A 27988-nucleotide genomic window follows, 5' to 3' on the forward strand; every position below is an offset into this window, starting at 1 on the left:
CACACAAAACCACACAAAACCACATTAAACATTAAATGTAAAGGTTTAATCCCACTGGAAAAAAGTTCAACTGTAAAGACAAAGAAGGTGCAGAACAAAAATTTAAAACAGCCTGCAGTGGATTATTTGTAATCCTGATAGTACGGTAGAAATAAAGACAAAAAATAGGGTGAAATTGATGACTGTGTCATGCAAAAAAGGGAATTATTCTTCCATCCCTGTGTAAAATATCAGCTTTTATCACAGCCCATATAGACGGGCATGTGCTAACTATGTAGGCCAGGCTACATGCAAATGGTGTAGAGAGTGCTTTAGAAGATTAGAAGATAGACACCCGGCCTGCAGTGGGCTGAGGAGAGGAGTGGGCTCTCCTCCAAGACTGTGTCCCATCTCCTCAGGACTGAAAAAAGCATCCTAATCCTTTACCTTTCATAGTGATCTAAAGCCGATTTAAAACTGTCACTACCCTAGTTTGTGTTTATTTCATGTTCATCTGCAGCTCAAGGCGATACTCTGCACACCCACTTATGACATGAGCAAAAAGATGTGTGTGTGTGTGTGTGTGTGTGTGTGTGTGTGAGAGAGGGAGAAGAGAAATTACGGAATAAAAAAGAGAGACGAGCATATGCAGCTAACTGACCAGCAGATGAAGGAATACCCAATCCCATTTGTGTGTGTGTGTGTGTGTGTGTGTGTGTGCGCGCGGTTGTCTGTGTGTGATCTGACTGCACTAATTGTCGTATTTTTCTCTTTATGTGCTCAGACCTTGCGCTTCGAGTCGCAGACATCCACCTCTTATTTTATACGCCAGTCGAACAAAAACAAAGCAACTCGGCTTGAATTCCCTTCCAAAAATACACACTCCCACACAAACAGATAGCCCACAAGACAGATGAGTAAACATCTCTCTGTCTCTCTCTCACTCTCTCTCTCTCACACACACACACACACACACACACACACACACACACAATAACACAAACCATTGACCGGCGAGTTTGCAGGCCCACAGGCAGACCACCTTCCTCTCCTCTCCCTCCTGCTCCTCAAGGCCTTACTGTATTATTCTGTAAACAGCAAGAGCCCAGCATTGACAGAGCTAATCACTGGAGAGACAAGGCCTCTCTCTCTCTCTCTCTCTCTCTCTCTCTCTCTCTCTCTCTCTCTCAAAAACACACTCACACACACTCATTCACACATACACACACACACACACACATACACAGAATGATTGACACACAATGGCAGTAAATCTATGCAGTGCCCCCCTGTCTTGCTTTTTGCTTTCTCTCTTCCAGCTGAAAAGACAAGGGGGGAGGTTTGTGTGTGTGTGTGTGTGTGTGTGTGTGTGTGTGTGTGTGTGTGTGTGTGTGTGCATGCATGTGTGTGTGTGTGTGTGTGTGTGTGTGTGTGTGTGTGTGTGTGTGTGTGTGTGTGTGTGTGTGTTATCAGGAGTGATGTCCAACAAACAGAGCCAGAGAAGAAGTGAGAATGGCAAAAGATGAGCTTGTGACTAACACTGTTGCTATCCATATACTCCTAATCCACCCCCCCACCGCCCTCCTTACCGGCTCTGTTAGGTGCAGGAGCCAATCTGGAGAGAGAGAGAGAGAGAGAGAGAGAGTATCAACCCCTCTCATACGAACGTGATCCTTGCGCTGGCTCAGGCCCAGAGAACCACTGATCCTGTTATCATCTCACCGGATAGAGAAAGAGAGGAAAATGAGAAGGAGAGACGGAGAGAAAAAAAAAGAGGAAAGAAGGGAGTTGCGTTATTTATTGTTTACTCATGCCTCTTGTGTCCTCCGCCAGCGCTTTGACGACCCATAACCCCCACTTTCTCCACTTAATTCCTCTATAATTTTAAACCTCAAGGGACCTTTACACCGAGTGTGTCACTCATACCAGCGGGTGTAGAGTCAGGTGATAGTCGCCCGTTAAATGTAAGGCTGAAGGTTGTTACCCCTTTTTGAGCCACACGCTGAACCAAAGCTTAAAAAAATATATATATTTTCAATCAGCATCAATAACATAAAACCCTATTTTACAGCTGCATAAATGAATGATATCTGATCTTCTTAATGATTTGTTGGGAATTGGAATTTGTAAAACAAGAATTAAGTGGCTAACATCGTCAAAGCAGGAGTGAAATCAATTTTCTTTTGTCAAACATTTTCAGGAGAAATTTACATCTATCTAATATTTCTAGCCGTCTGTGAAACGCATATCGGCTTCACTTAGCATGTGTATTGCTAAGGGCCCGTGGAAGTGCAGTGTCGAATTTGGTGAGATTCGGACATGTTAGGATGACACGATATGTTAAATATTAAGAAACTTTGAATAAACAGGCGACAAGTGCTCTGTAGCAGCAAAGACAACTGATTCGTCAGTTCGGGGTTCTGCGTACCGAGTTGAGCTTCACAGAACCTTGAATAAGCAGGTGAACATGTCTTTGTGCAGCAGCTGTGGCGAAGCGTCAGGGTTCTGTGGACCGACTTCAGCAGTTGGTTTACTCGCCGCAACTAAGTCACTGAAGGTCACTTTAACAGTTTCAAAACGAAAGCTGCAACCAACATCACCACAGGCCAAGCAAACAGCCCATTCCAAACAGGAAGGTTTAGTATGGCCACTGCGCTTGTAGAGAGCAAAATGGAAAACAGCTAATCCAGACCGTCCTCTCTTAAAGGAATTTCACATCCGTAGCACATTCCTATTCTTATTTCTCTTTACTCTGATCACAACAAGTGTACCGCATATGTAGTGTTAGCACTTTTAATGCTCATCTGTCTTCATATTATACTGTGTTTATGTTTTAAGTTGCCTTGTTGCAGAAGAGTTTCCTCTTGCACGACAGTTGAGATCTGAACTGTTCGAGTGTTTGGGGGAAAAAACACTTTATTCTAAAGTGTCTGCTACCAGTGAGTGATGATTCAACAATACTATGATTTATTAATTCTCAGCAGAATGTTATCATGGACATATGTTTGCCGTCCAAATGAATTAGTCATAGAAAGATATAATTAAAAACTAACATTTGTTAGTTATTTAAGTACGAGGAATGTATAACAGACAATATGTTTGTCATGATTTCACTTATTTAACGCATTATAATCTTGATTCATTTATTATGTGTGGTCTTTTTCTGGCTAAATGCTGTTGCCGAAGGCGACAGGACGTGTGGTTAATTAAAGAGTGGACAGCTCTCCACACTCTACTCACACTCTACTCACCACTCCTTTGACACACTCCCTCAAGAGTCATTTCCCTATGTTTCTTAGGACATGGAGGGCCGTGCCGTGCCCTCCAAGGCACTGAAGCACACTCTGCTGAGTCTCTTTGGACATGTGGAAGCGCGGACTCAACTCCGGCCACAGCCGCCTTCTCTGCATAGACACATCCAGATAGCCGGTGGATAACGCTTTCAATTCAGCTTGATGTTATCGCTTTCCTTTTCTAAGAGAAATATGAACCTGTCACATGGGGCGCCTTACAGATTTGTTACATAGTTCCAGGGTAGATAAATCCAACAAAAGGGCTAAGGCCTTGCCCTCCCTGCATGCAGAGTTAGAGCGACCGCAGCACTAATCAGTGGGAGAGGATCACATCTGGCCTGACAGCAGCTGCATCACTGTTTAGAGGAGCTGCCAGCGTGAGAAACACAGAGGTCGATTCCCTTTTCTCCCTGGACAGAGTGGGTGTTCTTCTAATTCATTTCTTCTTTCTCCGTCCTTTTCTTTGAGCTAGCCAATTAACCTGGGTGCAGTGCACTAATGAGTTCCCTCTGGTGGCTCTGCACCGCTCAATGGAGAAAAGGGAAGAGCAGGGTGAGACGAAAGGGAAAAGGGGAGAGGGGTCAGGGAGGGATAGCATGTTGGGCAGTGGGTGGCTGGGAACGGAGGGGGTGGCAGGGCGGTCTAGACATGGCAAAGGCGAAGATGGGCTAAGAGAGTTTGAGAAAAGGGTGAAGTAGGGTTGATAAAGGGGTGAGGAGAAGGGAGGGACGGGGACAGAAGGGTTCAGGGCAAGGAAATATGGGATGGGTTGATGCCTGAGGAGAGGGGACAGAGCACCATCCAGTTGGCCACTGCGGGCCTATCACCAAGACATTGTCAGCCATACAATGGGCTTATCAGCCTCCTTTTCACACCAGTCTGATTAACTGGGAGAAATGGGAGGAAGTGGAGGGGAGGGGAAAGGGTATGTCCTTGTACCAGCCCAGTAAATGTCAGAAAAGGGGCCAGGGACCCGAACTAGCCTCATGGATTGGGCATACGTCACAGAGAAATGGGAACAGTTTTAAACCAACATCCTCACTATACACGTGTTTAACCACGTTAGCAGATAGAGGGAGGTTCGGCCGTAATAAATCTACACCCTTTGTAAATGTATCTCACTAACCAGATTAACACGTTAGAGATAAGCACCTTTAAGCACCATTAGCTAAATCTGTCTGTGTCATCACTCAGAGAAACACTGCAAAGCTCAGTGAGATGCAGTATGTACCCATAGATGCTGAGTTTAGAAAGGATGGAAATATCTGTAAAAAACACTTCTTCTCATAAAAATCGCACAAATTTGAAGTCATAAACTCAATATAACTTTCGATAATTTTTTCCTGTGCCCCAAATCTTACAATTCATACTCAACAAATCAAATTACACATCTCAAAAAAGAAAATAGTTTAAAATAAACCTGTTATATCTAAATCAAGCCTGCTTTGTATGTGAATATAGTCAAGGAGGTGACGTTTTCACCCCTATCTGTTTGTTTGTTTGTCAGTAAGATTACACAAAAACTACTGGATTTTGCTGAGAGATGCAAGATGATGCAACATTTTCATTGATTTCTAATATAATCGGGCATTTTTAGGCAACTCATATTTATGAGTGGTTTCATAAGGGGACTGTTGGTCCTTGGTGGAGGTAAGCACTCTACTGAGTGCCATTGTGTTTATATACTATTAACTATGCAAGTATATGTGAGTAATGCTGGTTTAAAGCCACAAACACATATTTGTCAAAACTGGTCTTGCCTGCCAGCCACACTTCTGTCAAGCTTGCCGAGAGCTGTGCAGTACAATAGATGACTAAGAGACAGCTTCAGCGAAATTGTTTGTGTCATTGTTCATATAGTTTTGTGGGATATTGATCCCGTTTTTTTTTGTTTACTTGCTTACTGCTTCCCATTTGTACGGCCTTGACATCCATCTGTCACACACACAGAGACAGTGGGAGAAGGGAGGCAGGAGTGGGTGGGAAAGTGATTTACAATGTGAGCACTGAGATAAAGGTGAATGGGAAAACTTTCAACAGGTTGTGAGTGAAGACTTAATATAATATAGGGGGAAATAGGGACAGAAAATAGATTCTTCATGACAGAGAACTTGAAATGTTCCCCCGAAGTGCAGCTTTTTTTGGAACATTCCTAATCCAATGAATCCAGAAAAGCTTATGTTCTTGTTGCTCAATGATGCCAATTCAGTGGGGAGTGTTAGAAAACCAATGCTCGGCGTAACAAGTGGTTGTACTCTTCTTGCTCTTCATTTCCTTTTTTTTCTCCATTTCTTTTTTTTTTTCAGAGGAAAGGATGCAGTAATTAGAGGGTATACCAGGTGGAAGCGCACAACTCAAGAGCTCAGCGCTAGCTCACCCTCTCCTCTCCTTCCACAGGAAGATGGGAAGAGGGAAATGTGGAGGAGGGTGGCCACGAATGGAGAGGAGAAAGTGGCAGAAGAATACATCGAGGTTAAAAAAAATGGGGAGAGGGGAAGCAGGGGCCGGGGTTGGGAGCATATTGGGTCAAAGAAAATAAAACGTGTCATTTAGCCAAAGAAAGAAGATGAGAGCAGTGTGCACGATGTGGGGCGAGAGGGGGGTGATGGTGGTGGTCTTGAGCTATAGGACGGCTGGGAGAGGTGAAGGGGAGGTGGAGGCGAGGTTAGCTGTTAAATGAGGTGGGGGTCATAAGAGAGGGTGTGGATGCCCAACGTGGTACAAATGAGGGTCTGCAGGCAGTGGGGGCCACCCACGGTACAACTTGGCCAACAAAGGTGCTTCTGTCTTGGCCTCCCTCCTCCACAGACCTCCTTGAGTGGGCAGGATTCCATTAGCAAGCTGCAGAACCTGGGGTCTATTCATCCTCCCGTCCAGGCCTGACTGAGTGTGTTCGCAGGCACACAGACACACATGGCACAAGCACACACGCACAATGAACCACACACGTGCTCACCAACACACACATGCATGCACTCATTCACAGTCACTCACTCACACACACATACATACACAACACCACTAATTAATCCTCAGATTACCCAGCCAATTATTACCACACTTGTACTAATTAGAAATTATTTAAAGCATTTCCCAATTAGGGTTTGCATGCTCAGTCGGGCAGGAGTCTGCCTCGATAAACCGACTGGTTTTATAGTGGGGGAAAAAAAACGGCAATCTCATTCATATATACATCCACACACAAACACACACAGATTTCTGGATCTTACTGTGGTAATCAGGCCGTCTCAGCGCGTCCCACTCTCAGGAAGAGGGGGATGAGGACAGACAGGAGGAAGAAACAGAAAGAAATAAAACAACAAAAGACATGCTCCTTCAGAGCAGCAGCAATACTGTAGGTCGCTCTTGTTAGGGCTGGGGACAGTGATTAGGAGAGGCCACAATAAGACCTGCCAGGAAACACATGCCAATTACGTTACCAGGAGAACCACGGGCCCTCATTGCTATGGGAAACCCAGTTTCTGCACCACACGGCCCCCCAACTCTCTCTCCCACACACACACACACACACACACACACACACACACACACACACACACACACACACACACACACGGCTTCATCCACTAGTTTTTCCAATCCTTTGATTATGACATGAATAAGGGGAGGCCAAGGAGAAAAAACAAGACGGTAAAAAAAGAGGACATGACACTAGTGCAGTGGTAAAAATGATTGTAGTGAAACCAACAGAGCTAAAGGTTGAGGCAGGAAGAAAAAGCTGCAGTTTATATCAGCGAGCAAAAGTTAGTTGCTAAGCAGGATCAACTTTTACAATCTCCCGGTGGATTAAAAGTGTGTCTAGTGGTCGGCCAAACTTTCACTGAGACAATGATGGAGGGAGAGAAAACAAGAGGGGAAGAGAGAGAGAGAGAGAGAGAGCGAAATGGAAAAGAAGCAACTAACAGGCTGTGGTGGGATAACGGGGGCGGGACTCCAAGGGGAATTATTAGCGGAGAGAATTACAGGCTCATCCATGGGTGACATGTAAGCCTCAGCTACACACTCAAATGTTTACAACATTGATATTTGCTCATGCGCGATGTTATCTGGCTTCGATGTAATACTCAAATCTTTTGTTCTGACTTGTGCGGCAACACTCACCATGTCTACAGATGCAATAACCAAGGAGCAGATAGCAGCAGCGGCACAATGTTTGCCAGCTATGTTGTCCTGAGGAGCTGTGACATGACCCGAGAAGAACAGAGAGAAACCTCACCCTGGAATATTTGCGCCGACGCGATGGTGGCTGAGATGTTGATTAATGTGCACGGTCTCTGTTATTAAATAAACAGGGTGAATACACAAAATATACAGAATAAATTAGAGTGCGAGCTGATCTCCTCTGCAACATCCAGCTCATTAGAATGCATGAGGAAATGATGTTCTGATTGCGACAAGAGTCACTCATTAAGCCGTGTTTGTCCCCCGCCAGAGCACCACTCCCTGCACGCTACCCCCCTCTGGCCCAAAACACTTATCCCTCACGCCTGCCATACACTCCACACCAAATCCCTCCCCTACTGCACACTCTCCTGCTAAAAGCTCCCTGACTTAACATCACCCCTTCCCAATGGATGTCACTAACAAACCACTAACCCTCTTTTCACCCCCTTTTCACACACATCGTCCTCATTTTCCTCCACCCCTTCCCCTCCCACCTCCCCCCTCTCCTCTGCTGGGATCTGTGTCATCATTTTAATTAATTTCTAATCAGGCGAGAGTAAACTAATCAGGGGAGGCGTTAAACAATGACAGCTCTGCCTGCTCAGCCTCACACTGGGGGCCGCCAGGCTGCTCTGCATGCCGAGAGGAGCCGCACATTGATAAACAAGTCAGAGTAGACTGGGTTATCTACACCCATCTTCTCTCTCATACATGTTAATATGGACTGCAATGCAACGCATATGTGACCCATTTGCAAGAAGAGAAAATAACGTACTACTATTTGTAGGCACTCTATAGTCACTTCTAAAGGCCTCATGTGCAACGTAGTACCACAGGGATCTGTGTTTAAATAAACATATCGGTTCATGGACATATGATGGACATGCATGTAAATGATCAGGATGAGCGAACAAATAACTGAACCCTCTCTGAATGGTACCGTATGTATCTGCTTAGAATGGGTTGCACAAAGACTGCAGTTATCTGTAGGCGGCCAGATCCCACCAAGGCTGAGCCATTGTGGAAACACAGACAGAGAGAGGGAGAGAGAGACACACACAGAGAGTGAAAGAGAGAGGGAGAGGAAGAGAAAAAGAGAGCGAGTACTTTTGGGCAATACATTTACTGAGACAAGAGTGTTGATTAACCTCTGCGAGTCTTCCCCTGCCTAAAATACCTTAAACCAACATAAGTGATTCATAATTGGCAAATTCTAACTATATGATTGCATGACAATGAGGCTGAATTAGCTGACAGACAGTGACAAAAAATAAGTTAATGACCACCATCACATCCAATGCCCAAGTGAAATTTTAAAAGTGCATTTTCTTGGGTTTAAGTCTGTAAACAGTTTTCTGTAAACTGAGGTGGACGTCACCGCAGGCTCCGACGGGTGCAGCAAAAGTTGCTACTCTTTATGGTTTTGTCTCAGTGTTCACAAGAAAGCAGCTTTTATATCTCCCTCATCAAAGCTCTGAAACTGGACCTGATTTCTCCTCCGGCCAGCACCATGGCAACCGATGACCAACGAGTTAAGGACCAAAGCCTGTTGGGGTAGTTACAGCACACACACGCAAACAGATGCACACACAAAAACACATGGACAGAATATAAACTTTTAAACTTTTTGTAAAGTCGCGACAACAACAAACACAAGAAAAGGACAAATCTACACTGAAGTCGATGTTTATAGCTAATGCAAATGCTGTAATTTAGGAACATATTTCAGTATGAAATATAGATGGAGTGTGTTTAAAAAGATTTTAAAATATCAAGCATCCCCCCTCTCCTCCACCAAATCACCACCTCCTTCCTTGCCCTCTTTGCCAAGTATTAGATTCCCATGCCAACCGCTTCCCTGGGATAGAATGAGGATTGCGGAGGTGGGAAGCTCAAACCCTTCTATAACATGTCAAACAACGTTGGAATCCAAAACGCAAGAGGAAGAGAGAAAGGGTTAGAGGCAGATTTTCGAGCGGGAGAAAGAAACTGTCACATCATCAGATTGGTTATTCTAAGTGGAGGGATGCGGGTATGGGGGCGGGGGGAGGGAGGGGCGGGTGGCAGAGGCTCGGGCTGGAAGAATCTGGCAGCGATACGCGATGGCGGTATTTCCACTAAAATAATCAGCCCCCAGGCAACGGAAGGGATGAGGGGGGGGGGGCTGGAGTGTTGTGGAGGGGTTGCAAGGAAGAGACACACAGAGAGGTTAGGGATTGCAGGGGTAGGGAGAAGGAGACAGGGTGGGTGAGGAAGGATACGAGGGAGGGAAATAGCAAGATGGAGAGAAAGAAAATCTGGGAAGCTAACCAAGGAAATCCTGCTTCTCAGATATGCAGCTGTGGAATTAAAATTGGTATAAAAACACAAGAACAAAAATATACTTCACACTTCACAAGCCTATTGAAGGGTAGGGGGTGGTGGGTTGCTGGAGGGGGGGGGGGGGGGGGGGGGGGATGTGCCACTCTTATGTTGGCACTGATACCTCAGGCACAAGGGGTAAACAGCTATTCTCCTCACTTCATTTTGTCTGGTGCAGTGGTTTGAGGGTGTGAGTGAGTAAGTGTGGTGGTGGTGGTGGTGGTGGAGATGGTGGTGTTGGTGGTGGTGGGGGGTTGAGTTCGGTGCCTGTAGGGGTCTCATCAGGCTACAGGGCGAGCTCAAGAGAGAAAACAAGAGGCCCCTCGGAGACCAAGGAAAACAAAAATGCCCCATGAAACAATTTCTACACTCGTGCGTCCCCTCGAGCACATCACAACGAAAACAGCGAGGCATTGATTCATGATCAAACGACCGTGATCGTCACTCAAATTCAATAATAACAACCTTCACAATCTGCGCTCTAAATATACTGTACCTCCACTTCAGGCCAGGATTAGGCCTTTTCTGTGCACACATTTGTGTTGATGTGCTGCATTACAGAACAAAGAGCTATCAGAATCGAAAACAACCGTGCAAACACAGATCAACGACAAATCAATTAATTTTAAATGTGATGAAATTAACTGTACCAACGACGCTGAATTTGATCGCTATAATACGAATGTGATTATAAAATAATTTAACACAGGAGAGCAAGATTTCCCACTGTATATAACACACTTAAAAAAACACCCAGGAGGTGCTGTGTGTACATATACACACTTTAACTGCAACTTCAAACAACTTAAAGATATTTTCAAAGTTAAATGCATTTCACTCAGAAAAACCAGCAACTTCTTTCATGATAGAAAAAGAAAAAAAAACTAATTAATAACGCCAGCTCTAAGAATCATGTTATCAAATGCAGCCTACTGGAGTGTGACACCACTAAAATAATACAATCATCAAGCATAATGAGCGAGTTATAAAGTTCTCTTAATGCATGTATCGGAGTAAATGGTTGCAGCTGGGCATTGTGTTATTTCATCACTGCAGAGACTTGATCTTAATACAAATCTCTATGTAATACAGGCCTATTCATGCAGCCTGCCTTTCCCCTCTGCTTCAATTATCATGTGCTCTTTTGGAGAGGTATTCAATTAAAAATAGGCTCCTCCTTTAGTTTTTATCAGAAAATACATTTGGCAATACATAAATAATGACTTCAAAACGCCATGCGTACGGAGGCGTGTGCCTGAGAAAGAGGATATTTTACATAGTCGAAAAAGTAAAAAGTTCGGTTAAAAAGAGAAACTGTGTGTTTTGTTTTTTCGTACTACCTTTATTCCAGCAGTTTTTCTTAATTAAGATATTCAACGAATGGGACAATTAAGCAGCCGTGGAATAATGAAAAGAAAAGCAAAAGGCAGACAGAACAGCAAATCTACCTTATTCAGTGAGCAGTGTTTTTGTGGGAGTATTCTCCACTGAATTTGTCGGCTTTCATTTCATTTCTCTGACATTCTCTCTGTCTGACCATCCAAGTCCTCTCCTGAGACAGATGAGTGGAAGCAGAGTTCCAGAGAGAGCTATCAGGATTAGGATAATTAATATCATCTCATTTCACTGTGCAGCCCTCGTTTCTCCGCAGCCCACTGCACACACAAGGACAGGATGCAGTGAATACTACTGTGGGGAGTGTATCCAGTCGGCTGTCAATCTAGGGCCCCCCCCCATACACACACTCCCCAACTCACACACACACAAATGCACCCTCCACAGTGGTTAAATTGCAGTTTGAGAGACGACAGGGGAGAGGCAGCGGTGGCAGTGGTGGTGGTGGGGGCTGCCGGGCCCGAGGGACGCCATACAATGGAGCGTGCGGCTGACCAGCGTTCAGGTGAAATTGAATTGGAAATCTTCCACGGCTGGTTAGCATAACAAAGGGCCTCGTGGCTTTAGACAAAGGCTGCTTCTCTAATGCACAAAATCAATCTCTCTACGGGCTCGGTGCATTGTTCCCTCTCGCCATACAGGTGTTCCTTCAATGGTCCTTAATCAAAAGTGTCAAAACAAAGTTAAGAGTTATCTCTGCTCCTCCGCAGCTGCTTCTGCACAGCAGAGAGAGGGAGAGAGGGACCAGACACTCACGATAGCAAACAGCTGAGTATGTGTGTGTATAGGATGCTAGGTGCATTCACTCCATCCCACTGTCTGCCATGGTCTGTTGGTGCTAAAGTTGAGCCACACTAATCTCATTTCTACCAGAGCCCTGTCCAAATGTGAGCAACCGGTGCACCCTGAAGAAATCACAGAACAAATCCAGCCACAGAAAAAGGAAGCAGAAGTTTGTCTCAATATATTGAGCGTAACAGTGACCGCCCACTTTTAAAAACGGCTCTGGAAGTAAATTTCACACTTATTTTTTTCCACTGACGTTTCAGAAAATCCTTTTAAAAAGAGTTTTAAGCCTGGAACCAGTGATGAATTGAATCGTGACTGTAAATCATTTGATTCGGGGCAAAAAGTATTGGAAAATGGAAAAACTGGCTAAGAGTAAAGGAACTACACATCCCATAAACTATTGAAAGTGATCCTTTTCCAGTGACTTCAGTGCGCTTCATCTTGAATTTAACCTTGTTTTAACCAATCTCTAAAAACCACAGCATGAAAGGGAAATCATGGTTGCTCTGTGGTAAACATAATGTAACGCTGCACCATCCGATCGGAGCCAACATGACTTTTGCACTTGTGATAAACATTTCCTAAAGTTGTGCTTTTCCTTGACAGCACAAATAAAAATGTTTTTCTTCATACACAGCTGATATCTTTCGGAGTTGTGGCTTCTACAGGAGCACATAACATTGTTTCACATCTAGTAGCTTGTCTACCTTGGATGGTTACAATATTATGACTAGGGAGGGGACGATATGAAATTTTGGTGCCACGATTATTGTCAGAGGAAATATCACGGTTTCACGGTTTTCACGATGATCAACACTATAGAAGGAAAAAGACACACAACAAGCAATATATAGCTTATATATAGCTAATAATATCAGAATCAGAATCAGAATCAGAAGTATTTATTGCCAAGTAGGTTTACACCTACCTGGAATATGCCTTGGTATATAGGTGCATACAAGGAACATAAAACATAAAAACACAATAAGTACTACACACATGAAAAAAACAAATATAAAATAAAAAGATATGCAAAACAGGAGTGCAATGAGAATGTGCAATGTGCAATGTAATGTGTGTTAATGTAACACAGACTTGAGGCGTAGCTAATAAACTTAAATATGTATTATTATCATCAACTATATGCAGTTAGTGTATATAGTGTAACGTTTGGCTATTTAAAAGTAATTTATGTAAGCTATTTTATTTAGTTGCCTTATTGTGGAAGGTTTTTGTGTGAATTTGTGTTTCCTGTCATCATAAGCAGTGTATCTGTTTGGGACTTTTATTGTTTCTGTTTTGGGAGCGACATGTTGATTAGTTGTGAAAAACTAAACGTGTCCTGGTTCAAGCCACATTCTTTATGTCCTTATTATACTATAACCTCTCAGTATAGGTGAATTACACTCTCGGCTACATTTGGTAACCTAATGGTTAATAGGAAGAGAGAGAGAGAGTGAGAGAGGGTGTGTGTTTGTGTGTGAGCCGCTCTGGAGCTGTTCATAAACCGAAAGTAAACAAGGATTTCTGTGATGGAGTTTTCCGGCCAGTGTTGGTGGAAATAAGGCTGTTACATCAGTTCCAGTGGTTCGCAAACACAAAACGTGACTCGTGAGAGATTTCCCCGCACGGCGCACACACAAATTAAGTGTCTCGCAAGAGGCAGGACACCACAGTTAGATATCGTAGTTTTTACAATTCTTACAGTTATGAAACCATGACGTTATGACACTGCGGTTATCGTAAAATCGTTTAATTCCAATATCACTAATTATGACTGTTAACCGAAATCTATATTCAGAAAATTAATGGGATTTTTACTCACTCTTTTTCAAAAGAGAGGAGGATGACAGAGAATGAAGGATGTGATGCCAGGAGGGATCATCTTTTTTAATACAGATGCTGCTCCCCCCATCATTTCCCATCTCTAACTTCAATCTGAAGATCTAATAGCTGCCTTTCTCCTTGAATGTTGTTTAACAATAGGAAAACAAGTACAAGCCTTTATTAGTCCGACGCCCCAACCCGACTCCCCTGTGCTCCTGAACTGCAACACTCAACCCACTCTCTCCATCTCTCTGTAGGCTGGAGACCTTGACATGCTCAGGGTGGGCTGAATGAAATGGGACGAGTTAAAACACTGAATACAGACCTCAGGCCACGGCCCCTCTCTTTTTCCTTTTACTCCATGTGCAGCAACTGATTCGTAGACAAGAGGATGACAAGTGTTGTTGTTCCGTTCTCGTTTTGTGTACTAGGATTACATTCATATACCAGATCTTTGTCTATATGACATTGCAGCAGCCATACAGCAAGGTAAAAGGATGCTGTCTTTAATGCCTGCTTTCCCTTAACTTGTGTTTTCTCACATCCGAGTACAGACAGATTCAGGAGCTGCGTGAGAGCGGCTATGTGCATTATGTTTGCACGTATCATCTGCTCTATATGGGGAGAGGATGCACTTGATGCTTGCTTGTTTTGATAAGGTGAGAATCTCTGTCGCCACTGTGCGTGTGGATTACCACATACATAATAATAAACATAAATAATCTGTAGACTAATCCTGTCTCCTAATAAGTGGCATCATAGACTCCGACGCCTCCAGTTTGACAGCCGCCAGACGACAATCCATCAGTCCACCAATACACACTCTGAACATTATAGCGTTCCGCATGGTTTAAAATGTCAGCTGAGTGACAGCGAAGCCTCTGTATGAAACCTGACATTTTCATGATCGTGACAAGGGGACAGTAATCTGGAAGAAATCATCGACCACGGTACATGTAATCTTTTACCTCGGATAGTCATATGTATCACGCTATTGTCAGTTTCATGAAAATTGAAACAGATGTGCTATATATTTTCAGCTAATAACGGACTACTCAAGATGACAGATCCTGTAAATATACAGCAAAATATAAAGCAGTCAACAATAATTTCAATAACTATTTTCCATAACTATTAATAGGATGTTACGGAAGTGATCTCTCAGTGATCTCTCTAAACCTGCAACCCTGAACTCATCATTGTCCGCCATTGAAAAGCCTGAAATTTCTGGTTGAATAGAATAACACAAAGGGCACACAAACATACAAATTCAGCCCCTGATCTCTAAAATTTGTTCCAGGCTGATACCAGCTCACACCATCACATATTTTAAAAGACAGTTAAATTTCACCTATTTTTCTCTATATTTGGCCTCGGCTTCAAAATATAACTCAGCTTTTCTTCTGAAAACAAAGCTCTTATAAAACTGTCCTCAGAGTGAGTAAATCTACAAAAAAGCCACATAAGGCAACTACAATAGCTCTAAATCATTTTGATGGCACACGAACGTGTAATGGTGCATTTTTTCATTCCCACTCCCTACTTGTTCTTACACTGCAACTTAGATGACGGGTAAGATCTCCTCACCATCATTTGCCAAACTGAATGATAGTCAGCGGCTTGAACTTCCAGAATCAGGCCCACCAGGTTCAATAGTAATGTGCATCAGTTAAACATACTTCAAATCATTAAAGTAATTAAAAACCAGTGTTCATCTCCGATATTATGTGAGGAAACTTTAAGAAAAGAAAATCAAGAAACAGAGTGAGACGTGTTTGTTGTAGAATAGTTGAGACAAACCGTAAACCAGAAGTCAGCCATGACGTGCTATGCAGCTGAGTCTCCAATAACTCATTTTAGATTTTGACATAGCTGATCACACAGCACAGATGTTAGTAATAAGGTGGGTTTATGTTGATTCTAAATAATGCCTTTGGAATCATGAGACTGATAATTCAGTTCAGCAGGTAGCTGTGGAAACCAGGAACAAACTGCTATTTTGTGCCAATTCAGTTTGATCAATTTTTATCAATTTTAGAATGTGTGTACAGACATGAAGGCACAGTCTGTGTGCCATCTTACAACTAAAGACTGAATAGATCAATTATCTGATTGTGTTGAATAAACAAGGACTGCAAAGGGTCAATTTCATGAGGTGAAAAATGACTTCTCTTTCTGACTTAGCAACTAAACAGAAACTCTCAGCCATCAGAAAATAGACTCAGTTGAACAGTCAGCTACAAATAGCAAAAGCTACTTGTGAACATCACCGTTACACTAAACCTTTATTTGAAGTGGTGTAGCTACATGCAGTGTGGGCTGAAGAGAAACTGAACAATATATAGAAGAGTATAAAGAGATGTTTATTTTCAAAACACAGCATATGTTAGAGGAGAGAGCAAGAGACATTTCAGCATGAATGAAGATCTTTAGCGTGAAAACTGTGTTTTCACACATCGACGGCATCTTCAGAATTAGCCGGATTACCGTGGATGTCCATCTGTAGCTCTTCTAACTTCCACTATTACCAGTTAGCCAATCAGCAGCTCTCAGCTCAATCTCTCACAGCCTCTGCTGCTTTGGCCCTTGGGACGACTCATGCAGACCAGTTGATTAAAAATCACTTAGTGGAGAACACAAACAAAGCTGTCAGCCTTTGGCTTGCCCTTGGGATTGGAGAGATGGGGGTTGCAGAGGAGGGGGGCATAGAATGAACAAGAACAGATGAGGAGGAAAAAGAACAGAAGAGACACTCGGCGTGTTAAGCTAGATTTTAGAAGTTGACTAAATGTTAGAATTAGGAAAAGGCCTAATTTTTACTAAACTCATATTATGGCTGCTCAGAGGGCATATTATAACCTCTTGTCTTATGAATACGACAGTGGCTGAATTGCCTGGTAAGCGATTATCACCAACTACCACTTGAAACCAAATTGGAGGCGGAGGAAAACATATGGCATCTTTAAACACCCAAAAAGGGAAGGTTTTTAGAAGAGTCCCTGCTCACCATGACTACTAAAGGCTTCCTTTGATGGATTGTCACTCACAACTAACTTCCTGTAAGACGTTTTTTATTGAAATAAAAGAAAACCATATACTGTACATATGGGGCTGTCCAAATACTTAAAATGTCTTGTTCTTGTCTCAATTTAAACATGAACCTTTCTGAAGTAAAAAAATAAAAATAAATAAAAAGGTGGCAATGACACATCTCATCTCACCTCAACAATCCGTCACATGAAGTACATAAAATTAAAAAAGGCTGTCCACACTTTGACAACAACAATAATTAAAAAGTTTCTCTCGACTGGTTCAATATTTGGCATTCAATCTGTGACCCAGCTCATGATCTACCACAAAATCGAATTATTAGTTTCAGCTCTCAACTTAATAACATTTAATTGAAAATAAAACTGAGCCGAGAACTTCATTACAAAAATGATTATTCAAGTCAGAAGTTCATTGCTGCAGCACCACAGGAGGCAGGAACAGATTAGTTGATTAGGAACTGTATCAACACATGATGGCCGTTACTGGTCTGCTCATACGGTGACACCCACAACAGTCTTAATTAGTGAGCACATGTAAGCATACACTCACACAGCTCCAAGAATACATAAATGTGCAACACACACACACACAAACACAGCTGCCACTGACAAGGGCAGGGCAGCATCTCCAACGGCCCTCTGGCCTTCACAACCAGATGGTGTTTCCCACTGGTTTTTCTGAGACACACACACACACACACACACACACACACACACAATATGCTCCCCTAACACATTTAAAGCCATTGCTACGAGAAATGGCAGGATGCATATGGTTGATGTGTGTAAGTTCTTTAAAAAAAACAAAACATAACAGAGCTCAACTTTTCAGTTAAATTAAGATGATTCCAGGCAAATCAATATCAGGATTTGTAGCAGCTAATAAATCAATTTTTGTATTAATTGAACAGGCAAAGACTGGTGCTTGTTTTTATGGATTCACCAGTGTCACTATTATGTAGCTTGTACTCAGGACAGTAATGTTGGGTGCCAATTATTGATACCGTTAGACCATACATACATTTTCCAGAAGAAAATGCTATGAATAGCTGATTAAGAAATCACATCATAGTGCTTTGAAGAAGCCATCAATCACTGCTATGGCCCATATGTCTGAGACCTGGTCGTCTTGGATGATCTGATCCCAGGTGGACAGCTCTGCGTACAGCACTGAGGTCAAATTCAGAGATTGTCTGGAGCAAGAGATCGAAATATAAATCGCTGTTATGTTGTTGAAAAATGTATATACAGTAAATCAGCCAATATTTCATTGTATTTTTAAATCGTCAAATATCCAAACAGACGTAGGCCTTCAAAGAACTGTATCAGTTGGGCTTCGGTCCACAATACCCTGAGTTTCTACTTCGTTGTCCTTCAGCAGATACAGTATTATGTTTAAAAAGTCATTCAACACGAACTGATCACATCTGCAAAAAGCTTGACCTCCACAGGTGACACTTTGTTATTGACATAACTCAAGGTAAAGCCAAACCTAAAAGAATTGGCACTTGATTGATTTGTATTATACTGCAATAAAGATGGGTCACACAGGAATATCCAACACTGACCTGCACAAGCATCCACAGCTTATAGGAGCAAGGTGAAAAGTTTCCCTGAGGAGGAAAGTTGAAAGAGAGACAGTTAAAGAGTGAAGTACAGAGGGACAATAAAAGAGAGATAAGAGGTATATGGAGAGATGAAAAAAGAAACAATGAATATGGAAGTCTCCCTGGGTGCAGAAGCAAAGTCACCCCCCCGGTATACCCACTGGGGCCTTTAAGGGTCAACTGAGAACATGGAGGCAAAGTGGCGTCCAGTATTATTGCCTGCAAAGACTGAGGAAGGACAAGAGAGACAGACAACCTTGTTTGGTGAATTATAGATACATGCTCACACACACACACAGACACACACGTAGGGGCTACTCTCCGTCTCCCTCTCTCTCCGTCTCAACCCTTCTCACTGCTGTTGTGATTCTCCATCTTATTTTTGCTGACCTGTGTGTGGTGGGGTTGACAGAGGTGAGCACACAATCTCCCGACGCCCAAACACAGAGAATTGAATCACCCCTGGGCTGACCCCCTCGAAGCAACGCATCGCCTATCTGCACCCCATGCTGTCGAGGGGTCCATTTAGGGCAGACGCTGACCCGGCTTGGCCTCCCGGGTCCGCGGCTCCTCTGCCTCGCCTGCCGGGCAACATGACAACCTATACAAGGCCCTGTCAAACACATGATTGACACATCCCCCACCCATCTCGACCAACGCTCACACCCTAAACGGTAAATTACCCCGAAACCCAGACAGACAACGGTGTCTTGGCTCCCTATTTGTTCTCTTGTCATCTCTCATATGTTGTTATACAACACACACACACACACACACACATCGGGTATGGCTAATTGTGTCAAATAATGTATAACTGGCTGCAACCACAGGTAATAAGAGATGGGTTTTATTTTCCGAATGCAAGCTGAACCAAGGCCACAAGACGGGCTCCGATTAAAATGGAGGACCAGGTTATGCGGTGACTTAATCAGGGCAAAATACAAAGCAGGTTATTTAATCACTTTTACTTTTCCCATCCTATAGTGACCGATTTTTTCACTGCTGCGGGGCCGCCTGATCACGCTCCGCTCTTCATAAACCACAATGTCTCCCATGTCTTTGACATACCTGCCGCAGAGATTGGCACACGTACAAATACAAACAAATCGCAGGCGCACGTACAGAAAACACTCGCACACCAACACAAAAAGAGGGTCCCTGCTGTGAGAAAAAGAGCTACAGTACTCCCTACATCAACAGTGGCCTAGATAAACACAATACATACAAAAGAGTCACCCCATGAAAATAACCCTCCATCTAAGCATCACTGCACTTATCTACTCATAAACATAGGGATAAATCAATTCAGTGAGAATTCTTTTATTTTTTCTCTCTCATTTGAAATTACAGCTGCGGGACCAAAGCTAGCATGATAGCATAGGTCAAATTCACTAACCTCCTTTCTCCATGGCAACAGTCTACCTCTTACAAAAAAGGCTCAGTGTGGTTGTTGAAGTCATTGTGAGATGTTTTTCTATGAACTGTTAATGTGTGCGTCATGTGTCACGAGTGTGTTGCTGTCTATTCCCGCACGTTTCACAAGAAACACACAAGAATGCACATATATGTGTAAATACATGTATACTTTCACGTGAAGATATATCTGTCTATCTGTGTTTGAGAGTGTGTGTGTGTGTGTATTTGTGATGACAACCCTGTTATCACAGCGTCTGTATTAGCATTGCAGCGTCTCACCGCTTTGTTTTACTCTGACCTGTATAATCAGTGTCACATTAGCAACACAACAAATCAAACGCTGCGAGTTTCCCCCCCGCAACCTCTCACATACATGCACTCACACACGCAAACACACACACACACATGCACACAGACACTTACACTGCATGTCCTCCTTCATGTTCCCAGCTGGCCACCATACTGTGTCAAACAGATGCTAATTAATATGATAACTAATACCTATTACACACCATACAAACCTCCAAAACAGCTAATTTAATTTCTTCTCATTCAAAACCAGAATTAAAAACTCTTTGTCCTAATTTGCTCATCCAGTAAATATCTGAGTAGCTGCTCTCAAAATCAACTGTGGCCACAATTGCCAAACTTTAATTATCTCTAATATTACATATTTTCTGTAACTGCAATACTTGAGTCATGAGATAAATACTAATAATAATGCACTATAACCAAAATGATTAGTTGATCAACAGCAAAATAATCTGCAGCGATTTGACTATGCATTAATTGTTCAAAATATTCACTTCACAAAAGCAAAAGACAATGAAAAATCATCATGATGTGAAATCTTGAAGTGATAATTGATTAAAACAAGCTTTTTAATGACCTTGAGCTTTTGAAAAAAATGTAAAAAGGTATTTTTCTAGACGAAACAATTAATGGAGAAAACGATCAACAGATTAAGTAAAAGTAAGAAATTCTTAGCTGCAGAGCTCTGACACACTAATTATTTTTCTGAAAGCAAATTACATTTTATTAAATATTTCACTTGGTTTACTGTTGTTGAGTCAAATAAGGATGTCCGTTTTTTTTTTTCTGTAACAACCTTTTCTTCACAGTTTTGACCTAAAAGATTTTAATTAAACAAGTTTATTTAAGAAATAACCCTAACAGTTTTATGTGACTGAAAGTGATAATAATAGTATGAAATTGACTAACAGATGTCAGGAACTGAGATATTAATTAAGATTTGATTTTGTTTAATAAAGTAAATATTGGCTTTATAGATCAGCAGCAGTGCAGATTCTTATTTTCCTCTCTGGTGTACGAGCAGGGAAGTCAGCATCCGCTCAGCTCGTTCTACTGTAAACCCTCCAGTGTTGGGAAAAAAACAACAAGAAGAAAGACGAAAAGAGGAAGGAAGAAATTCAGAAGAGGGAAGAAAAACAGAGGAAGGAAGGGAGAGAAGACAGACGGAGACAGATGGGCGAAAAAGACGAGTGCGGAAAGAGACGGGAAGAGGGAGCTGAAAGGAGAAGAGGAGTTGGGAGGATGGATTGAGTGAGGAGAAGGAGGCGTACTGTAGGAGATCCAGCTGACATTAGCGGGTGAGTTCATGAGATGTAATGATTAGCCAAATCCTGCTAATCAATGACACATTCACATGGGTTCCTGCTCTGTTGCTAAACACTAATTGGTCTATTCTGCAGCAGATAGGGAGATGCTGCTCCCCACTTCACTGTAAGCAATGCGAGCTGACACAGGGACACGTATGGGGCATGCACAAACACACACACTCCCACACACACACACACACACACTTACACACACACAAACACACGTGTCAAATGTTATGGGCAGGAACATACTGTACATCTGTAGAAGATTCTGGTACATAAAAAGGTCAAATTGAGACTGATTCAATTTGAGAGTGGATGAAGAGCAGAGGATCCTGCTTGACTCGCTCTAACAATAAGGAGAGAATTGTGTCCGAGAGCGGCCCAGTTCAACCAGCAGGGTGGGAGGAGTGGGTAGGGGGAGGAGGGGAGGCAGAAGAAGGAGCCCCTAAATTCAATTTCACTTTGTTGAGTATTTAGATAATGTTTCCTAATGTAATGCTGGGCCGGGAGTGGATCCACTGTATAGCTGCAGCAAGCGGTCGTTAATCACAATGCAGCAGCAGCGCCACCAATGTCCGAGCACGGGCACTGCATCACTTGAGCTGCAGGCTGAAACCATGAACCTGTAAGAGACTTGATACAGAGGCTTCACCTGCAGCTGCGCTGAACATGTGTTGAAATATCAGCTTTTTGTTTATTTCTGCTAAAATAGCCAAAATAACTGCGCAACTGAACCTACAATTGTGCAAGAACATGCACAGCTGTCATCATTATTCTTTATATATGATTTAAATAGGTATAGATGTGAAGGGCTCCAACTAATGATTACTTTTTTTTATTACTTACAAATTATCAAAAAATAGTGAAATAATGCTCAACAAAATTTCTTATTGATTCTTTAATCCAATCACATCCAAAAGATATTCACCCGCTATATCTGTAAATAATATTTTACACCTTTTGTCAGTATATGATGGTTGTATAGGTATTTTAATGAGTCTTGTTTCCCTTGTTTTGGCTGCATGTCTATTGTGATGTGTATCTTCTAATCCAGAGTCAAATTCCTTTTGTGTGTAAATACAGTTATTTACAGATATAGTTATTCTATAACGTAGCATTGATTTAAATTTACTAAACTGCAGTATGTTTATGATCAAACTTATTATAACCTAATTTTGGACCCTCAAAAATAGAGATTTTATATATTATCTGTGTATTAATTAGCCAAGAAAACAAGTGATAGCAATTTTGAAAATTCACTTATTTATCATGTAAAAATGCTTCTCCAATGATGTTTTGTTATCTTTTATATGATTTCAATTTAATATATTTGAGTTTTTAACTATTCGTCAGAATTTAAAGAAAGCAATATTAAGATGTCAAATTAACATTTGGGAAATAGAATTAAAATTAAAATTTATTTAAATTGTCAGTTTATTAAAAATACTAATTCAGAGTAATGAATGAAAACTATTGTTAGCTGCAGGCCTCTTATACAGCATTTTCAGAAATTACAGATATTCACTCGCTATAGACGCCCTCACCTCAGAGGATATTTTCACATACACATCTCTCAGTCTCTCTCATACTGTACATACAGACACACGCGCACACACACACACACACACATGCAATACATCCACACCCTAAAGCACGATGTGTATGCGGGATGTATTCCTCTCTGAGTGAATGCCGGTGGTTTAACAGTGCTTTCCACTGAAGAGGAGGACAAGAGGAGGGTTCACTCAAACAGATGACTGTTACTACCTAAATGTTAGTGCAGGGGCTCTACCTCCCTCTCTCACCCTCTCCCTCTCTCTCTCTCTCTCTCTCTCTCTCTCACTGAGTGTGTCTCAGTATGTGATAGTGTGTCTGTGCACATGTGTGTGAGTGGATGTAATTATGTGCAGAGGAGAGGCTGTTTGGGGTAAATAGAGTTCCAATTATTCTTTTAACCTGTTAGATTGTCAGCCCCAGTAACACGCAGGGCCAGGAGGAGACAAAATAAAGACCGATACATTCAGCAAAATACATTTAGCGACTAAACACTTAACTAAAAACTAAACGCCTAAACTCATGTAATGGCAGAAATGTTATTTTATTTTTTGTCAGTCAGCTTTTAATGGGTTTATTCCGAAATAAAACACCAATATTATTATTTATATTTTTTTCTTCATTCTGAAATTACAATTATCGTAGCGCCTGTGACCCTGAAAAGATTCATGTGAAAAGCGACGACTTAATGAATGGATTTATGTGAATGTATATTTTGTTGTTACTTTTCAAAAGCCCTCAAAATGCACAAGCAGCTTTAAAGGCAGGTGCTGAGCTTACTTGCTGTAAGTGGTTTGATTGCTGTGCATCAAGACATAATAACATTGACTATATTTAATTTGCCATATACTCGCTGTTTACAGCCATTTGACAGAGCTGGAGTGTAATTCTCCATCAGAAGCGTCAGAGACAGGAAGTGCATTTTATTTTCCCTCAGTACTTTCTAAATGGCCTCACAGCAAACCTGATGACTGGCTTTTGTATTATTGCATTTTACTGCAAAGACTTCAAGTGGGAGGAGAGCGTGTTAATATACGTACATCATTTAGCACAAATACATTGTATTCAGTCAATAAATATTGAAACGAATGAAAATATTTCTCAATAGGATCTTTTAAAATGCACAGAAACAAAAGTACATTAATATGTTTTATCACCTCTTTAAGTTAGGAGTGATGCCTCATAATATCAAATACTCTTTGAATAAATATTACAGCATGTTCCATCTTCCACTTTATCCTTACACACACACACACACACACACACACACACACACACACACACACACACACACACACACACACACACACACACACACACACACACACACACACACACACACACACAATGTTATCGCCTCAGATCACAAACTCAGCAGATCTCAACCGCATGTCACCCAAGATAACTCAACACACGCACACGCACGCTCTCACACAAACACACACGCACAGAGTTCTGTGACCCTTGTCAATAGGACATTAAGGGTTTTGGCACTAATGACCAGTGTAGAGATAAGAGAGAAGAGGTTAATGTGTTGCTGTGGATGATCAAGATAACACCGATCCCTTCAAGCCTGCAGACAATGAGACAGTAAGAAAGGGGAGCGAGGATACACAAACCAAAGAGTTTAAAAAAATACACGGAAATAAGAAAAAAGCTTTCTTGAGACAATGTGGATGTCTTTGAGGGAGGCCAACTGCAGTGTTTAAACTACTGTTTATCATATTTGATGTGTGAATAAGTGGATCCATGCAGATTTAGTCCATCAGTGCTGTGCATGTAAATATGCACACAGCACAGCAGAGGACTTAACACTAAAAACAGCCACCACCAATCAGTCCAGCCTTTCACTGAATGGGTTATCAGCACCACTCAATAGAAAAAACAAATATACGACCCTGCCTCGCACACAAAAGAGCTTTAACGTGAAGCGTTTTTTAAATTTTGCAAGCCAGGATATTTATGTTTACATGTGGATATATAACATGTAGTCTCTGTGTGTGTGTGTGTGTATGTTTGGTGATTTTTTGTTCAATAGAAAGACATTGTGATTGCTATTCAACTTGCTCAGTGTTCACACTCAATGCATGCATATATGTATCTACACTATACACACACACATGCACACACGCACCTTCCTCCCTGTGAGTGAAAGTGACATAAAATGGCTGCCCCTCATCTGTGTGGCCGGCTGGGTTGGCTGACATTTGGACACTTGTCAATCATCTCTTTCAATAGCAAAGCGGCAGGAAAAATGGAGTCGGGGGGTCAGCAACTCAGTGTGTCTCCATGGCAACTACTGCACTGAAGTTCATGTGCCTGCTGGGACTGTAGTTCTTAGTGCTTCCATGTTTGTGTGTGCATGTGTGTGTGTGAGAATGTCCATTTTTGTTTCTGGTTCAAGTGTGTGTGTGTGAGTGGGGGGGGGGGGGGGGGGGGGGGGGGGGGGAAGTGTGTGTCTATGTGTGTGTCCAATTGTTCCCCATCAGCCAGAGGCAAATACTCCTCCCATTTTAGCTCTTCCACCTCTCACCTTGCAACCTCACATGCAGCTTTAGTCTCTCCCTACCTCCCATTTTTTAAACCTTTTTTTCCCCCCTCTCTCCTCTAACCAGCGGGTCAAGGAACAAGGCCCTGCAGGAAGTAGCCAGCCACGACTAAAACAATTAAAAAAGGGTACTTAACCTTTCATCACCTCGGCCTCTCCCTCTCGTTGCCCCTCAGCCTCTCACCATTTCCGTCTTCCTCACCAGAGGATATTTCACCATGATCCTGCACGTGCACCTGCTCTACATCTAATTATTTTCTCATCTTTAATAGTTGTGCTTTCCTCTGCTGCTCACGAGAGCTGCAATTGGAATTTGTTGTTGAGTTTGTGAGAGGTGTGCGTGTGTTTTCCCATATTGTGGTTCCCATGTACAGCCGGTGCTGTGTTCAGCTGATGAACAAGAAAACAGAGAAACTGAGCATGCAAACACAGCCACAACTACACTGTGGTTTCTGCTCTGGCTGTGATCTGTTTATGGGATGAATACGGAGGATAATTTGTGGTCTCACTCAGGGAAAATAGCTCAGATTGAGCCTCGCAGGACAATCCACTGACCTGTTTACTGAACACTTATCGCAGAGAGGTTCACCGGCACTATTCATCCTCCCGGGGCTCCAGCAGCCGCACAAGCAGGCAAGTAGTCCCTCTCTATCCATCCAGACTTTAATGACAGCACAGTGTGCAGTAACAGCAGCCACACAGAAATGAATTCGACACAATGCTCCAAATGGCTTGAAAAGTTGCAGCTCTGGGAATAAAAACCTTTCATGACAATGTTGACATACACAACATTTACACAGCAGTTTGAAGCAGATTTGAGGGATTTGATTAGTTGGAGGGCGAAGCGCCAAACTTCTGTTGCATTTGAGCGCAATTGTGTTTCTTTTGGCACAAAAAAAAAATGCCTCTTGGAAAACAAAACACTGGGCTGCCATGAGAGACGGGAAAAAACCTACACAGGTTGCTGGATGTATGTTAATTTTGTGTCCTTCCTCTTCCTGTAACTGGTGACTTTTATGAGTAAAATCTGCTGCTAATAGCTGTTTGATGTGGATTAACATGCTCCATTACCCCAATGTACCAACACTGCCAGAATCATTACAGAGCACACACACACAGACAGAAATACACGCTCCGTGACAGACACCAGCACTGCTCCATCCAAATCTCCCCGACAACGTGCTCACTCACACACACACACACACACTCACACTTCTTCGTCCAACATTCTCCCTCTTCCCCACTTCCATCAATGGACAAGGCCTGACAGGAATGGCGTAATTCTGGGGGATAATTCATGGATAATTTTGGGATAATCTCCAGCAAACCATTCGGAACGCTGCCACCCGGTTTGCCCGCAACCTGATTACCAGGCTCCAAATGCCAGCCACTTGTAGTGACCAGCACCGCCAGCAACCACTTTGCTGCATGCAAATAAATACACACACACACACAAACAAGGACCTGCAGCCATGAATTATCCAACTCCATTTGCACAGGGATTTACTAAATACAGGTTAAGATGTAAAAGACACTTAAACATACATACAAAAATCTAATGTGATTGTAAAGATACACTGATATGTATGCATATGTACATGGAGAGCATACACACCCAGCCTCTTCCATGCCCCTGACACACACACAGACACACACACACTTTTACTATGTGCGATTGCCATCTCGTGGTAGGGGTAACCATGTAATTAAGAATAAACACATGACCTTTACTGGGACATGCAATCAAATATTGTATTTTACAGTCCAATCTAGTCTAAACGTCAGCCAAAAGCATTCTCTCTCTTTCTCTTTTTGGGACTTCCTCCACTGGATAGTCAAAGAAGTGTTAATTAAAATATCTAAAGCATCAATGAAGCATTATCAACTGACAGCTCTAATTTACTGTTGCATAATGTCTTGATGTTAAGTTTATATCTTTATATTTTACAGGTCTATAATAATTTGCACAAACACCTTGCAGAGACTCATACGCGCATATTTTCTGTTTAAGTTTTACGCTCAATTTGGTGTAATGCAAGCGGTGCAGCAAATCTGCTTTATAAGTTGATAAATACTGACATCTAGTGGCTCAAAACTAAAACCGACACAGTCCAGGGATCACACGTTTGGATCATAGACTGTTCTGATCCAAGTAAATACCGCCACCTCTTGGCCAAATCCTACATAACAACAACCAACATGGAGGAGACTAAATTCATTTTAATGAACTCTTTTGGTAATAACAACTTCATGATTTCTCTTATATTATTATATGACTTAAATTTCTTCAAATAACCTTTAAGTCATCTCATTTTAACCATACACTTAAGATTGTGTTTCGTATTCTTAAGATAAAAGTGAT

At 42.2% G+C, this 27988-nt stretch overlaps 1 long non-coding RNA gene across 1 annotated transcript in view; it reads right to left on the reverse strand.

Annotated features, from left to right (window-relative positions):
• The window catches only part of LOC117754545, a 40765-nt gene that overhangs the window by 11322 nt on the left and 1455 nt on the right, over window positions 1-27988 (reverse strand). The gene's annotated exons all lie outside the window — the stretch shown is intronic.

This window comes from Hippoglossus hippoglossus, chromosome 21, assembly GCF_009819705.1.
Source record: "Hippoglossus hippoglossus isolate fHipHip1 chromosome 21, fHipHip1.pri, whole genome shotgun sequence".
In the NCBI taxonomy this organism is placed as follows: Eukaryota; Metazoa; Chordata; class Actinopteri; order Pleuronectiformes; family Pleuronectidae; genus Hippoglossus; species Hippoglossus hippoglossus.